The following is a 15,801-nucleotide window of genomic DNA, read 5'->3' as shown; positions in this document are numbered from 1 at the left end:
CTCTATGGTTTCTCTATGTTATTATAATCCAAGATGGCCTACTTCCTCTTCCGCTGAAGCCACGACCCTTCCACTTTCAAAAATGGCGATTCCCCACTTCCTGTCCCTTGGCAAGGGCCGCTTCCCTCCAGCCACTCTATTGTTATTACGCACTTCCTGTCTCCCGTCTTCCCACAGCAGGTCTCGCGATGGTGTCTTTTTCCCACAGCTCCAAGACCACAGGTATTCAAAACAATAGTCCGATTTTTGTAATAACTTCTTTAAACTTAGTCTCTTTTAAAATACAACTCCTGCCGAGTCTTCACCTCCTTTTCACTAGTCTGTTGCAGTTTAAAAATCTACTTTCTTTCCTCTCTGTTTTTGTCAATCTGTCCCGTTTCAAGAGATAGCGATCTTTACCTTCTCTTCAACTTTCTCGGGTTGTAATCGCTGTTTCGATCTTGAATTCTCCTCTCGACTTCCCTCCCCGATCGAAGCTTGGGTATGTAGGTCTTATGCCAGCCGAGTTGGCCCCAAAATTGCCGCAGAGATTATAGCCGACCCGTCGCAAGGTGGGACCTCAAGGATCGGGGGGGAGACTCCTTGTGTAGAGCCCCCCCTCGTCCGAGATCTAACTCACCCTAGGGTCTTGAGCGTTCTTTGCCTGCTCCCCGCCTGAGAGCAGTCGGCCGCGGGTTATTTTCACCCCTCCGGCCGGTTAAAACGGCAATCCGGTCAGCTCCGCAAATGGAGCTGCGTTAGACCTCCATGAATCCCAAACCGGAAGTCTTCTTCGTGGCTTTCTAATGGTTTCACAGCTGCAGTGGTTTGTCAGTGGCCTTCAGGTGGTCTTTCAGCAGTGACTGGTGACCCAGGGGCCACTGCACAGGCCGGAGAAAGGAGAGCAGCTTGATGCAGCATGCATTTTCTCAAATGGGGGGTGCCTTTGATACACTGGGAGTAGAGTTGGCCATGCAACCCTAGGGGGCAGCTGGGGTTGGATCCTGGTGCATTGAATGGGGATGGGCAAGCCAGCAGCAGCAACTGCCCTCTTGCAAAGGGGCAGCTGCAGTTTGGCAATGCCAGCTCTCACAAGGCTGTGGTAGTAAGACCAGCCTGCAGGGCCACAGCTACACATAGGGGAGATGGTAGCTGGTGGCCTGCCAGGCCTGGGTGGGATCCACATAATGAGCATGCTGAGAACTATGCCTTGCAGTTCATTGAGGGCCATAGACCAGGAGATCCTGTAATGGGATCTCGAAAGCGATGCAGGACAGGGACATACCCAGCTTGGGGGCTGTTGGTGCATGCTCGCTCCCTAGTGACAAGGAAACCGCACAGAGGCGTACGCCTGGGTGCGTTCCCGTTTACTTTCATCTCATGGTGCCCCCCTCAGTTTGCGGTCTGAGAGAGTGAGGGGTGTATCAGCTAGCAGGCGGGTCAGCCAATTGGGAATCCATGCCCCATGCAATGCCAGGGTTCTGATAAGCTGTGAGCAATAAAGTTGTGGCCTTTTTACCTCCCCCACAGTTTCTGTATTTCTTTCCTCTGCCTCGTCCCTCTTCCCTCAAGCTGAGAACGTAGAATATATTTGTAAAACTCTAAGTAGCTTTGTTACAGTTTACCTTGAAGTGCTAGCACTTTTGCTCAGAAACAATTGCCATGACTTTAGCAGGAGCATACTATTTGTTTCAGGGTTGATTTCAGCCTTTTGTGCTAAAAGGGCCCCTTTGGGCCCCTGAACAAGGTGCGCCCAGCCACTCTCTATTGTTTTCTGTGGCAAAGCAGGATCTTGGGCAGAAACACACAGGGTCAAGACTGCCAGTGGCCAAAGGCACACTTCTGAATGTAAGAGGAAGCCAGCAAAACCAAAATGAATCAAGAGAATGAGTGGAATCCCCCTAGAACCAAAGTGAATCAAGGGAACCAACATCAAATCAGAGAATAGTACCAAAAGAGAGAATTCCACCCTAACCAAACTGAAAAAGGGTCACTGTTGCAACTTAGCCCAACTGAACCAGTGTCACACACACACGCCAGGCAGACAAGGAAAGCTCCTGCAGGGATTGGCCACTCTCTCCCTCCTACCCATGCCCACTCCCCCTCCCTTCTACCCCTCCGGGCTCTGCAGAGGAGGCAAAGTTGCTTTGAGTTCATTCTGCTTTCTTTTCATTCAGGGGTTTCATTCAGGGTGTATGTGTGTGCTGCTTTGAGTTCATTCTGCTTTCTTTTCAGGGGGTGGGGCCATGTGTGTATGCTTTGAGTTCATTCTGTTTTCATTCAGGGGTTTTTGTGTATGTGTGTGCTGCTTTGAATTCATTCTGTTTTATTTTCATTCGGTGCTGTGTGTGTATGTGTGCTGCTTTGAGTTCATTCTGCTTTCTTTTCATGGGGGTGGGTGGGGCTGTGTATGCGTGTGTTGCTTTCATTATTTTGTTGGATGAAGTTGACATTGTTATGGTTTCCACAGCTTTTGAATGCAGATTGGTTCTGTTAGTTAAATATATTAGTTATGGTTATTTGTATTAGTTAAAATATCAGTTATGGTTATTCCAGTTTTATGCTAGGATTGGATAGCAGTGTCCAAGTCACAGAAGGCTTTCATCAATATATTCATCAGCATATATGTGTTCTTATGTCTTAATAGCTGTAACTCAAATGATTCTCTCCACCCTCAGCTGATTAACATCACTGAAATTGCAGTGGACATATGGGTGTTAAGGAAGTTTTTAAGAATATTTGTCTGGGACATTGGAATATTTATGAGCATTTCACAGTGTCGCAACAGCTTAACCGTTGGTAAGGTAGAGTTGACAGGCAACAAAAAAAAAGCCATTTTAAACTAAGTATAAATCTAATGCAGCTAAAGTTGAGTATCTAATTTTGAATTGCTCCAGTAAAGCCAAACCCTCCCTGAAAATTTGAAAATTCAATATTTATTAGATTAGCAATTTCAGACTCTGGAATTTTGGGAAAGAATTTTTGGGGAAAAAATTCTATGCTGGCAGAGGGAATTTGTTAGAATTTAGATTTGTGAGATGGGTTTTAGATTTTTAAAGGCCCCCTCCTTCTTGCATATTTTAAAATATGATTCCAAAGAAATGAAATGTTTGGGAAAGGGAATGGAAGTTTTCACTTTTTGTAGAGGATACAGAAAGGAAACAAACCCTTTTTCATAGGCTGATTCCGCACACATTGGATAATGAACTTTCAATGCACTTTATCAATTGTTTGAGGTGGATTTTTTGTCCTACACACAAAAAAATCCGTTCCAAATGATCTGTAAAGAGGATTGGAAGTGCATTATCCAATGTGTGCGGAATCAGCCATGATAGTGTAATTTTCCAAGCTTACTAACATTTATCTCATTGTAATGCATTGTGCTGGGTTCTTGGAAGGGTGTTACTTCCCGAAGTGACATCATCATGCATTTCCAGGAGTGCGCTCGCGTTTTACGCACGCACATGTGATAATAGAGAATTACACTGCCTCATTTCCCAGAAAAAAAGCCCTGGGAAGAACCATATGTTGGGACGAATCTATAAACTTTTGATTGACTATGATACAAAAACAGAACAAGTCAAAACTTGTATGCTGAAATGGGTGCAAAATCTGGATGAACATATAGTTCCGTAACTCCCCCACCCTCAAATTCTAGTCCCTTTTTTCTTTTCTATACCTCCTTTCTGTTTTAGAAATATTTTTCTTTTAAAAAAGAGTTGCTGTTTTTCTGCACTGGGAGAGCAATCTTACACCAACTTAGTCTATGTGATCCTGTTTGCTATTGCCAGATGACTGGCCAGGGCTCATTTTGATGGGGAACGCTCCAGTACGCCGTTCCAGCAGCTCCTCCAACAGGTCACGTGTCTGGTGGCCCCGCCCACCTGACTTTCAGCCATTTTGGGCCGTTTCGGCACCGATCCAGATCCAAAAGGGCCCAAAATGGCCACTTTTGGTCATTTGGGGCCATTTCTTCTGGGATTGGGGCAGAAACGGCTGGGATTGGGTCGGTGCTGGTGGGGTTCCCCTACCTGGCACCGACCTGGTCTTCGGGCCAAAATGGGCCCCAAATGGCCATTTTTGACCATTTGAGGCCCATTTTGGCTGGAATCAGGGCCCAAACCGCCAGGATTGGGTCACGGCCGGGTGGGGGACCCCTCCCCTGCCCAGCATCAACCCGATCTGGGCCGTTTTGGGCCAAATCCAGGCCAAAAAGTGCTCAAAATGGTCATTTGGAGCCATTTTGGCCCTTTTCAGCCTGGATTGGGGCCAAAATGACCCTGATCGGGCCACTGCCAGGTGGGGGAACACTCCCCCATCTGGCAGCAGCCAAGTCCTGGCCATTCTCCCTCTGAGGCGGAGGACATCTTGGGTGATTCCCACCATCCAATCAGGGAGGCAGGAACTAACTTTCTTCCTCTTCCTGTCTAGCCTGTGGGACCACCCTCTCTTCAGTTCTGTTCCTGCCTCCAGGGAGAGCAGTTCTTCAGCAGACTAGCTCTGCTGCCTTTTCTCTCTCTATCTCTTATTTATCTTTCTTCTTCCTCAAACCATTCTTTACCTTACTCCTTACTTGCTTCATTACCTTACTCTCCTCCCATTTCTTCTTCTTTTACTCTTCTTGCCAAAGAAAGAAAAGAAGAGGACAATATGGTCTCTAGAGAGTCATTGGACTCTGAGGAAAGCTTCATGGAGGAGAATATGGGCTGTTCCCACGGAGCCGTCCTACCGGCGGCGGGAACAGGCCCAGCCAGCACCAGCATGCCTCTTGGGCTGTATGGGTTCCCTGGCGAGGAGAATATGGGCTGTTCCCATGGAGCCGTCCTACCGGCGGTGGGAACAGGCCCAGCCGGCACCAGCATGCCTCTTAGGCTGTATTGGTTCCCCGGCGAGGAAATGGCCTTGGAAGAGATGCAGGCCTCTAAACAACCCCATCTTCCACAGAGGGAGCTTGTTAAAACAGCATACCTCAGTCAGCCAGCTGAGAACAGTGCCACCTGGCGGAGCTCAATTTTGGCGGGAAACAACGCGATGAGTGATTTGCCACCTATTCTCAAAGATGCGCTTGCCAATCTCCTGGCTGGAGAGACACGGCTGAAACATAATCCAGACACCCAGAGCTCCAGCCGACAAGCCCAGGAAGGGTCATGTAAGTGTTCCCCTGAGCGTGTTACCTCCAGAATTCCTGTCAGCAATTAGACTGACTATGAGGGAGGAAATCCTGTCACTTTGCCAGTCAGAAGCACCTTGGCCCTATAAAGATTCCAGGAGTCTCCTCAGCCCAGGCACCATGTGAATGTGCCCATGCCAATCTCCTGGCTGGAGATTTTACAGCAGGCTTTCCCCCTTTGGATTTAGCCCTGCTTTTACAACAGGATCCAACCCTGCCTTTCCCTGTCAGATGGGTAATGTATAAAGGGCGCAAATTTGCCGGTGTCTTTGAACATTTTAACTCTTAAGACTAACCAGGATGGAGGAAATAGTGGTGTGGTGTCTACCTCCTCCTCCCTCCATGAGTAAGGCTGTAGCTCTGTGGAAGAGCTTCTGCTTTGTATGCAAAGGATCTAGGTTTGTTCCCCATTAACTCCAGTTTAAAAGATTAGGTAGATGAGGGGGAAAACCTCTTCCTGAGACCCTGGTGACCGGCTGCCAATCTGAGGAGATAACACTGACTGATGGTCTGAGTCAGAATAAGGCAGTTTGTAATGTTTATCAGTCAGGGATCCCCACGGAGCAGGGGGATAACCCTCAGATAGAGTCTGTAATGACAAGAAGGATGAATTCCTTCAGATGTGGAAGAGGAGGAAATATCCCTACCTGAACAGTCAGCCCAGCTGTCTGAATCTGAGGTCTACCAGTATTTATTACCTAAGACATTCTCAGCCTTAGAGCGGTAGAAATTACACTTGGAGGAGTAGGACCCTTAGACTGGGAATACCAAATCCAACCCAGGGAAACAAGAGTCTCTTCCTAGTGAAGGTTCCTCAGAAAAGGTCCTCCCATTTCCAGAATATTTGAGGAGAAGGTTCAAGGCTGAGTGGTCTAAACCATAAGCCAATTAATAATCCCCAAACTTGATCCCAAAACAAAACAAACTGTACTCACTACCTTTCTTTGCTATGAGTTGTTGCAGGTACCTGCAGTGGAAACTCCAGTGGCTACACTTCAGTCATCTGGGCTCTGGTCAGAAGATGAGTAAGGATCAGTCCGAGACCACTTAGACAAGAGGAGAGAGGCCATGCTAACAAGAGTTCACGAGGCCGTGACCATGGCTATTAAGGCTACAGCTATTGTCTCAATTGCCTCAAGAGTGTCAGGAGTATGGATCTGGAAACTGATTCAACTCCTCCTGTACAACAATAGCTGCCCCCATTGATGGGGCAAACAGAAATGTAAGGGCCAATACCTTCAAGACAGACGTCATCCGGGATACATTTACCTTCTTCTTCCAGGATTATGGTCTTGACAGCAGTAACAAGACGGCACGCTTGACTAAGAGCATGGCCAGCAGATTCACACTCTAAAAATATCATCCTGGCTTACCTCTTTCAAAGAGACAAGCTATTTGGGGATGCCCTGAGAAAGATCTAGATTGAGACCTAGAACAGAAGAATATGTTGCCAAAAACATTCAAACAATCTGAGAGGTGATCCATTGGCCCTCAGCCTTTTATTCACAACACACACTACTAAGGTCCAGACAAGATTCCAAATGACCATCCTGGGGTTAATCTAGGCAGCCCTTTAATAGGGGGGGGGGTCCTTTCAAGACCCCACTTGTAGTATAGTGGTTAAGTAACTGAACAGTGATGCAGTACTCTGCAGGTTCAAATCTCACTGCTGCCATGAACATGCCACATGGCCTTGGATAATCCAGTCCTCTCAGTCCCAGCTCTCCAGCTGTATTGTGGGGATAATGCTTACCTTGTCCCAAGATCAAACAGACAGTTCTCCACATGTGGAAAGAGATCCAACCTTAATACATAGATCTCTAAGACAGGACTTGCTAGCTGTCCCTGTGAGAAGCCATCTACTCTTTACCATCAAGCCTAGGTTGACAAGCAGGCAGGCCTTACAAATAGTCTCACAAGGCTATTCCCTACAATTTGAAAGCTGCCCACCAGAAAGGGGTCTACTCAATCTTCTTCTCAGTCTCTAAAAAGATTAGGGACTGGAGGGTGTTATTAGACCTCAAGTTTTTTGAACAAGTTTATCAAATTGTATCACTTCTTAATGGAGTCTGCACTCAGTCGCAGTGACCAGTCAATCAGAAGAACACATGACATCTACAGATCTCACAGAAACATACCTCCATGTACCAATTCTGACAACCCTTCAACAATACCTAAGATTTTATGTTAAAAACAAAAACAAACCCGGCAGTTCTGAGTCATCCTGTTTTGGCCTGTCCACCACACCAAGAGTATTCACAAAATTCATGATCAACCTCATCATACGTTTCAGAGACGGGGTATTCATGTTCACTTGCTCCCAGACGATCTCCTTATCGGTTCAAGTTCAATAGAAAATCTCACCACAACACTCAATTCACCATTCAGTTCCTACAAGCTTGAACACCTGGGTTAGATCACAGTCACCAAAAGGGCTTTTTCTATCCCTCACCAAAGAAAAGGTCAGGAAGACCAAACAGCTGACAGAGACTGTCATCAGAGTGCAAAATCACTTCTCACGACACTACTGAAACAGATGGGTTGGCTAGTGGCCATCTACAATGCAATACCTTTGGGGTCATCTATAAGCAAGACCACTTCAGACCTTTTTTAGATCTCATTAACAACAGATCATGGGGAAGACAGATCTTCCCATTCAGGTACCACCTCAGATCAAAACCCATCTGAGCCAAGGTCACCAACCCAATGCAAAGCAAAAGATTCATGACCCACCCAAGAACAACAAATATTTACAGGTGTAAGAATCAGGTTAGACATGTCTTCCTATCAATGACTTAGAAAGGTGAGCAATTTGTCTGGCCCTGTTCCAGTTCAGAGCTCTGTATGGACATGGTTGCAGACAAAACATATATAAACAAGCAGGGGGGATTCAAGACCTTGAGGCGAAACAAGGTGGCAGCAAGGATACTTACCTGGGAGGATGGTCACCTAGCATTGATCAGAACTGTACACAACAAAGGCATATCCAATGCCCAGGCAGACTGGCTGAGGGGACAACAGGGGAATAGTCCCTTAAGAAACATAACATTGCACTTCGCAACACCTCATGGACCTGTGTGCATCCCAACACAGCCATCAACTACTGGGGTACATGACAAGATTTGTTCTACCCACAAGCAGATGCCCTGACATTGCAGTGGCCATTAGGCCTCCTCTGTGTATTACTACCCTTACCAGTAACAGACCATGCCTTTCCACCCTCCAACAGATGATGATATTTCCACCTCTCATCCTACTGACCTCTCCGGTCAAGTTACAGCAGGGACCGATTTGGCCCTCTCATTTAGACTTACTCTGCTTAACCGTGTGGAAATAGAAAGGAACACCTTCCTAAGATGGGGATATTCCTGAGAGGTGGCCAAGACTCTCCTAGCATTCAGAAAACAGTTTATGCTCAGAATTTACAGCTCTTATTGGGAAGCCCTCACTCACTAGACATTTTACACAGCCCTGACCAAACATCCATTTGAACCAGTTACAGATGTTCCCCTGAGAAGGCTGAGAATGAAGACTATCTTCCTTATTATGTTCGTGTCTGCCAGAAGATTTAGTCAGACCTGAACTCTGTATCTTTCCCAATGGTAAGGTGATGCCTCGTAATGTCTTCCAAAAGTGTATTCCAAACTGCATAGTTTGCAAGAGATAAGGCTACCATATTTCTACCTGTATCCTAAATAGACTGGGGAGAGGCTCTGACACAACCTAGATGTCAGAAGGAGGCTCAAGGCCTATCTGCTCCGAATAGTGCAAATTAGAAAGTCAGTCTTACTGTTCTTAAATATATCTCCCCTCAATTTGGGGAAGAAAATGTCTTCTGCTGCGGCAGGTGCCAATAGCAAAACATACACTATCGAAACTCCTAAAAACTCTCTTCATAGAGGTTCCTTGTGGAATACTAGCTCACTCTTTGAGGAATGCTACTACCAGTGCAGCATTACACAGGAACACGTCTGTAGAAGTCTGCAAGGCAGCAACAAGGTTGTCAGTATTGACCTTATTAAGATGCTACAAATCAAATCTATATGATTCAGCGGACACTGACTGTAGTAGAAAAGTACTACAGTACATGATCGTGGACGAAGACCACATCCCACCCAGAAACTGGAAACTGCTTTGGGAGCACCCAAGATGTCCTCCGCTTCGGAGGGAGAACGGACCTTTGGGCACTTACCGTGAAGGGTCCTTCTCCTTTGAGGAAAGGAGGACATCTTGCCCTCCCCGGGTCTCCATCCTTCTCTACCCTGCTGCCTCATTCTTCTACCTCCTCCGGGTTATGCTTTATTTACAGTACATGTTAACGCAACAGGTGTTTTTTCTCTCAGTATTGACAGTTGCTGAATGATAAATTCAATGTTACTGCTTTGTGGAGTCACCTGAACTGAAGAGAGGGTGGTCCCACAGGCTAGACAGGAAGAGGAAGAAAGTTAGTTCCTGCCTCCCTGATTGGATGGTGGGAATCACCCAAGATGTCCTCCTTTCCTCAAAGGAGAAGGACCCTTCACGGTAAGTGTCCAAAGGTCCATTTTGGGCCCAATCAAAGCCATTATGCTAATGACACACTTCAAGTGATGGCAGGGGTGTGGTATATGCTACTGAGTTATGCTAATGAGTTAATGCAGCTCTTTTTCTACACAATGACCCCTGTGACTGGCTATGCCTGTGCTAGGTTGGTGGTTCTGCTGCTGTGTGGTTGATGTGTTGGTATTTGGTTCTGTTCTGTTATGTCATTAAATTGGCCCTGCCTTCTGCTTGGCTTATTTATTTATTTATTTTATCGTATTTATATTCCGCCCTCCCCGCAAGCAGGCTCAGGGCGGATAACAACATTAAAACATTTAAAACATTTCATTAAACATTAAACATAAAACATTAAAAAACATTGTATAAAGATATTAAAAATAGCAGCACTCTTTTCTTGGTGGTGGCAAAATTGTTGATTACAGAAAGTGCAACAGTGCAATTGAACATGGCAGCAGCTTCAGAACAGTGGTGGGCAGCTCTCTTAGGGAGGGGAGTAGATGTTATATCCTCCAGCCAGTGGAGGCCCAGCCTCAGCCATAAGCCTGGCGGAACAACTCTGTCTTCCAGGCCCGGCAGAAAGATAGTAGATCCTGCCGGGCCCTGGTCTCGGTAGACAGAGTGTTCCACCAGGTAGGAGCTAGGACTGAGAAAGCTCTTGCTCTAGTCGAGGCCAGGCGGGCCTCCTTGGAGCCAGGGACTGATAGCAATTTCTTTTCTCCTGATCGGAGGGTCCTCTGGCAGGCCTAGGAGCGGGTCTCTTTTTTAGCTTTTAGTCTCTTATTTTTGGGTTAGTCTCTTAAAGTCTCTTTTTTTCAGAATAAGTCTTTTCTCTCCTTTTTTGCGCCTTCAAGTGCTCAAGAAATTAAAATTGTGGAACAGGATTGTGGGATGCACTATTCAAATGCAATAAAGGTATGTGATTTGTCTTATTAAATGTACGATCAATATTTCTTTTTTATGAGTTTCTTATGATGAGAATTTGCTCATAATGCATGCAATTTTTTTCTGCGTGTGAGACATGATGCTCTGAAGAAGCTAACTTGTATCATTTTCCTGTGTAGCCCTTTTTCAACCCCACCCCTTGAAGATGTTACATTTCATTATTATTAGCCATGTTGCATTTTATTACAGTTTTATGTTTTATTCTGTTAGTAACTTTGTTTAGTTTTTTTTAGTATTAGTGTTTTACTTTAGTGCTTTACTTTTTTCATTTTCTAATTCTTTTTTCCTTCCTTTCAGGATTCATGTTGAAATGGTTGGCTGCTGATCTGAAGTGTTAATGATGGGAAAGTGCAAATTTAGAGCTGATTGGCTTCTTTAAAAAGACCGCAATGGACATTTGATGTCAGTATGGGCATCAAGACACAGTGAAACTGAAGTGTTTTGCAAACTTTGTTTGTGTACAGTAGATTTTCAGAACAAGGGTCTTCATGCTCTTCTTCAACACTCGGACTATGCTAAACATAAAAAATTAGCCTCTGATGTTCTAGGGCCTAAACAGATGGTTTTAGTTGCAGCTAATCCTGGTGATTCTTCTGAAACAATCCAGAGTGAATATCCCGGATCAAGCCATAGTTCTTCAGCACCTGTTATTAAACTCTATAATTTGAAGAATGCGGCAACAGTATCTGAACTCATTTGGGTTATGAAGTTGGTGTGTTGCAACTTTTAGGCATCTTCTTGCAGTGGCATAAAGGAAACATTTGATGCAATGTTTCCAGGGGGTGTTCCAACCGATTTTTCTTTAAGCCCTAAAAAGATGCGATATTTAATCTGATGCACTGGGACCATATTTTCAACAGATGATCTCAGATGATGTGGGAACCTCCTTTTATTCAGTCTGTTTTGATGAAACAGCCAATATTGAAGACAAAAAGGAGCTCCAGATATCGGTGAGATATTGGTCAGAGGGTAGAGGTGAAGTAGTTTCAAGACATTTGCAGACATTCTTCATTGGGAAAGCTGATGCACAAACTCTTCATGAAAAAATTCACACTGCCATCAGTAGGGCAAACCTGCCCATTCACAAGTTGCTGATGATTGGTTCAGATGGACCTAATGTGAATAAGAAAGTTCACAGACTTTTCAATGAAAATTTGATTGAAATGAAGTCACATGGATTAGTTCATATTGGGACATGCCCCCTGCACATTGTTCACAACTCATATCTGAAAGCCTTGCAGACCTTTGGTGAAGATGCATCTGAATTAGCTATTGCTGTTTACCACTACTTTGAGGGGTGGCCAGCGAGGGTAGAGGAATATGAAAAGATACAAGAAGATCTCAAATTACCTCAAAAGAAATTCCTCAAACATTCTCCTTCTAGGTGGCTTACATTTTGCTCTGCTGCCGAGAGACTGCTCAAACAGTGGCAAGGAGTAAATCATCACTTTCTTAAATTCATCCCATCAACAATGAATAAGGCTGTGTTACAGTCTAGTTCATACAGAAAGATTGCCAACCTTTTACGTTGCTCAACTATCAGAGCAGAATTGTACTTCACTATATCTTTTGCAGAACTTTTCACTAGCTTCACCGAAAGATTCCAACAAGATGAACCTTTAATTCACATCCTGTACCCTCAGCTACAAGAACTGTTAGGGAAACTGGCTAGACGTGTTTGCAAGTCTGTTTCTGAAGATAAATATGATGTGAATGAGTTATTTGATTTGCAAAACATGTTACCCATAAGAGATGTTGTTGTTTCATGGGAAGTTAAAAAGGAACTCTCACATCTTCCAGAAAAAGATTTATTGGTATTTATGAAAAATGCTAAAGAGCATTATGTTGCTGGATGCAAATACTTGATTGAAAAGGCAATAAAAGGTTGTGGTTTGTTGAAAGCTCTGAGATGTTTAAACCCTTCTCTTGTGAAAACTCGAAAAAGCTGTCAAGATGTAGTTTCAGTTGCCAGAGAACTCCCTATCGATACAAAAGAAGATGTTCTCATTGATGAATGGAAAATGTTGCAGATGGAGACAGACCACCCAGCTTTTGAAGGAAGAATTGATAGTTTTTGGGATAAAATTTTAAAGAAAACTAATATAGCTGGGAAAACAAAATTTCAAGAGTTGGCGAAAGTTATCAAAACTGCATTGTCTCTATCACATGGAAATGCAGACATTGAGAGGCGTTTTTCTGTGTCATGATGGGCTTTAATTGAGGACAAGGCTTCCACTTGTGAACGAACATTGAATGCAGTTTTGTTGATCAAAGATACATTGAAAACCAGGGTGGATAAAAATCAATGATTTTTTTAAAAAAATAAAAAAAATCAGATTTTTTAATTTAAATCAGATTTTTTTTTATTTAAATTGGATTTTTTAAAATAAAATGCTTTTTGAGGAAAATATATTACCATCCAAAGGTTATTCCATCATGAAATAAAGATTAGTTTTTAATTATGTAGAATAAGGCTGTATATGTTTAATTTTTTTGGTAAATAAACTCCATTAATCCATTCACAATGTCATGCTCTTCCAGAGGTTTTTGTAAGATTATTGGGCAGTTTCTCTGCCTACAAGATATTATCACAGATGCTTGGTTTTGCAGTTCTCAAAACTGAATTTGTGTCAGCTCAGCAGAGATCACATGCCTCTTCTTCACAGCAAACATGTTATAACATGAACAGAGTTGAGAAAAAGACCTTAATCCTATTGTTCTACAAACCTATGAAGACAGAATCAACCCCTTCAGTGCTAAGTTTCAAGAAGTTCAGTGAATAGAAACAATATTTTTCTGATTGTTTGGAGTGGAATAGATCTGCACAAGAAGAAACTAAGTGTGAGGAGGGAGGGGCAAGCAGTACAAAATGAAAGTGAAACTTTTTGAGCACAATACTGCACAAGTCTTTGGATCTTTTGTGTGTATGACCTGAGGTTTATCACATTCTTTCCTTGGAGGAAAAAACCTATAATGGCAGCAGGCCGTAAAAGAGACCCAGTTTGGGAATACTTTAATGAAGTTCCTTTACCTATCGGTAAGGCAGGCATGCGTGCAAAATGCAAACACTGCAACAAAGAAATGCAAGGCCTGGGGGCCCAAATGAGTCTTTATGTAGAAAACTATGATTTAAATCAAGCCGTACTGACTAGTGATTTAAATCGTGATTTAAATCATGATTTAAATCAGTTTGATTTAAATCAAATCCACCCTGTTGAAAACCTATGGAAATAAACCTGAACTGGTTCCCATGACATCAAAACTTATTGCTATGGGACAAAGTGCACATAAGCAATACATAATGTACTCAGAGGAACAAAAAAGATTGAAAGAGGAGGAAGAAAAAAAAAAGAGGAGGAGATACATTTAGCTAAAGAGATGGAAGAAAAGGTTAAACAAGCAGAAGAATCTAGGGAAAAAATTGCTGAGATAGAAAGTAAGATATCACTGACAAAAAAGGACCATGAGGCAACTTCTGAAGCATCTGATCATCTGTTCAAAGAAGCCAATGAACGATTGAAGAGAGCAATACAGAAAGGAAATTTGCAGGAAGTTAGTGTTGCACAGGGTATGTCGGAAGGCTGTGTTGCGATGCGTGGAACTGAGCGGCAAAAACTTAAAGAAGTGGAAACTCTTCATAAAACTGTAGAGAAAAGAAAAAATAGTTTAATCACTGCTTTCTTTGGTAAAAAACCTAAAAAATCTTGATTTATTTTTTATTTGAATTAGCATTCCATTTAATAAAAAAAATCCTAATCATACTTTTTAGTGTGGTTTTTGTTTTTATTCAATAATAAATGAACAAGCCATACCCCATCCAGGACCAGAAACAAATGAAACTTAGCCTTAAACACCAGGTGATATACTGTGCACGAATATATATGTATATATACATACACATAATATATTCTACTGTATGATATACTACATATTTTTTGGAAGTTTTGGAGTTAAAAATAGCTTGATTAACAAACTGAAAAATTTAAGTGGGAAGAAAACCACTAGGTAGATATTATCATAAATGATAATAATCCATTTGATGCTAAGCTTAATAACTTTTTCAGTTTTTTTAGTGTGACTGTTGAAGTAATTTTACATCCCACTCAAGTTTTGAGAGAAAAATTATATTCTTTAGCATTTTGTAGTTACACAAAATGTGTATACTTACACATTTGTTTCTGGTCTCAACCGGCTGTCCGAGTTCGGACTCTGGCCCCCAGGGAAGATGAGAGTTACCTCCCATCTCCAAGCAAGGAGGCCACCATCAAGCTGGAGGAGAGCTGGGGAGATGGGGGAGTGGAAGACAAGGAGGGATACAGCAGACAAGAAGACCAGGATGTATTCACTAAAGAGGGCTGGACTGACAGAGCTTTGAGAACTGGAGATGCTCTGAAGCCCAAAAGAAGCAAGATGAAGAGAAGAGGAAGAGAGATCCAGCCCCGCAGAGATAAAGATGCAGCCTCAATGTCCTGTAGACAAGATCCACCTGGACAGAAAGGCGGAAACATACCTGGAGCGAGTTCTCAACGATTGGCGGGTGAGAAGAGGGGAAGCCTAGGAATTGATTATTTATGAGGGAAGTCAAGGGAGAGCCAGGGAGGACGTGCCTGCTTGCCTCCGCGTGCAGAGGCCTTGAAGGTCAAACGGGAGAAAGTGGGAGACAGGGAAGAGGGATACGAAGGTCAGGAGAAACCTCCCCCCTTCCTTTGTCGCGACTGAGGCTCATCCTGTGACTAGAATCCTCTGAGAATAATCGTTTTGGAGCAACCGTCCGCTGCACTTGGCACAACAAAACCCAGGTACCGACTCCGGCCTTTTTTTTTTTGGTTGGGGATTATTGAAAAATACATATATTTTATTTATCAGAATTTTTAGTGCGAAAACAGGTGAGCATCAAACATTTGAACCATATGGAGCACTTGATGACTTGGTCTCTTTAGTCTCTTTTCAGTCTCTTTTCCTGCCATTTTAGTCTCTTTTCTCTCTCTTTTGGGGGTGGTCTACCAGTCCTAGCCCTGCTCTGGGGAATATACGGGGAGAGACGGTCCCTCAGGTACACTGGCCTCAGTCCGCACAGGGCCTTATAGGTCAATACCAAAACCTTGAACCTGATCCGATACTCCACTGGCAACCAGTGCAGCTCGCGCTCCCTGTGATTGATTCGGGTT

This window comes from Eublepharis macularius, chromosome 1, assembly GCF_028583425.1.
Source record: "Eublepharis macularius isolate TG4126 chromosome 1, MPM_Emac_v1.0, whole genome shotgun sequence".
Taxonomy (NCBI): Eukaryota; Metazoa; Chordata; class Lepidosauria; order Squamata; family Eublepharidae; genus Eublepharis; species Eublepharis macularius.
The sequence above is the reverse complement of the archived record's forward strand: the minus strand, read 5'-3'. Positions refer to the sequence as shown.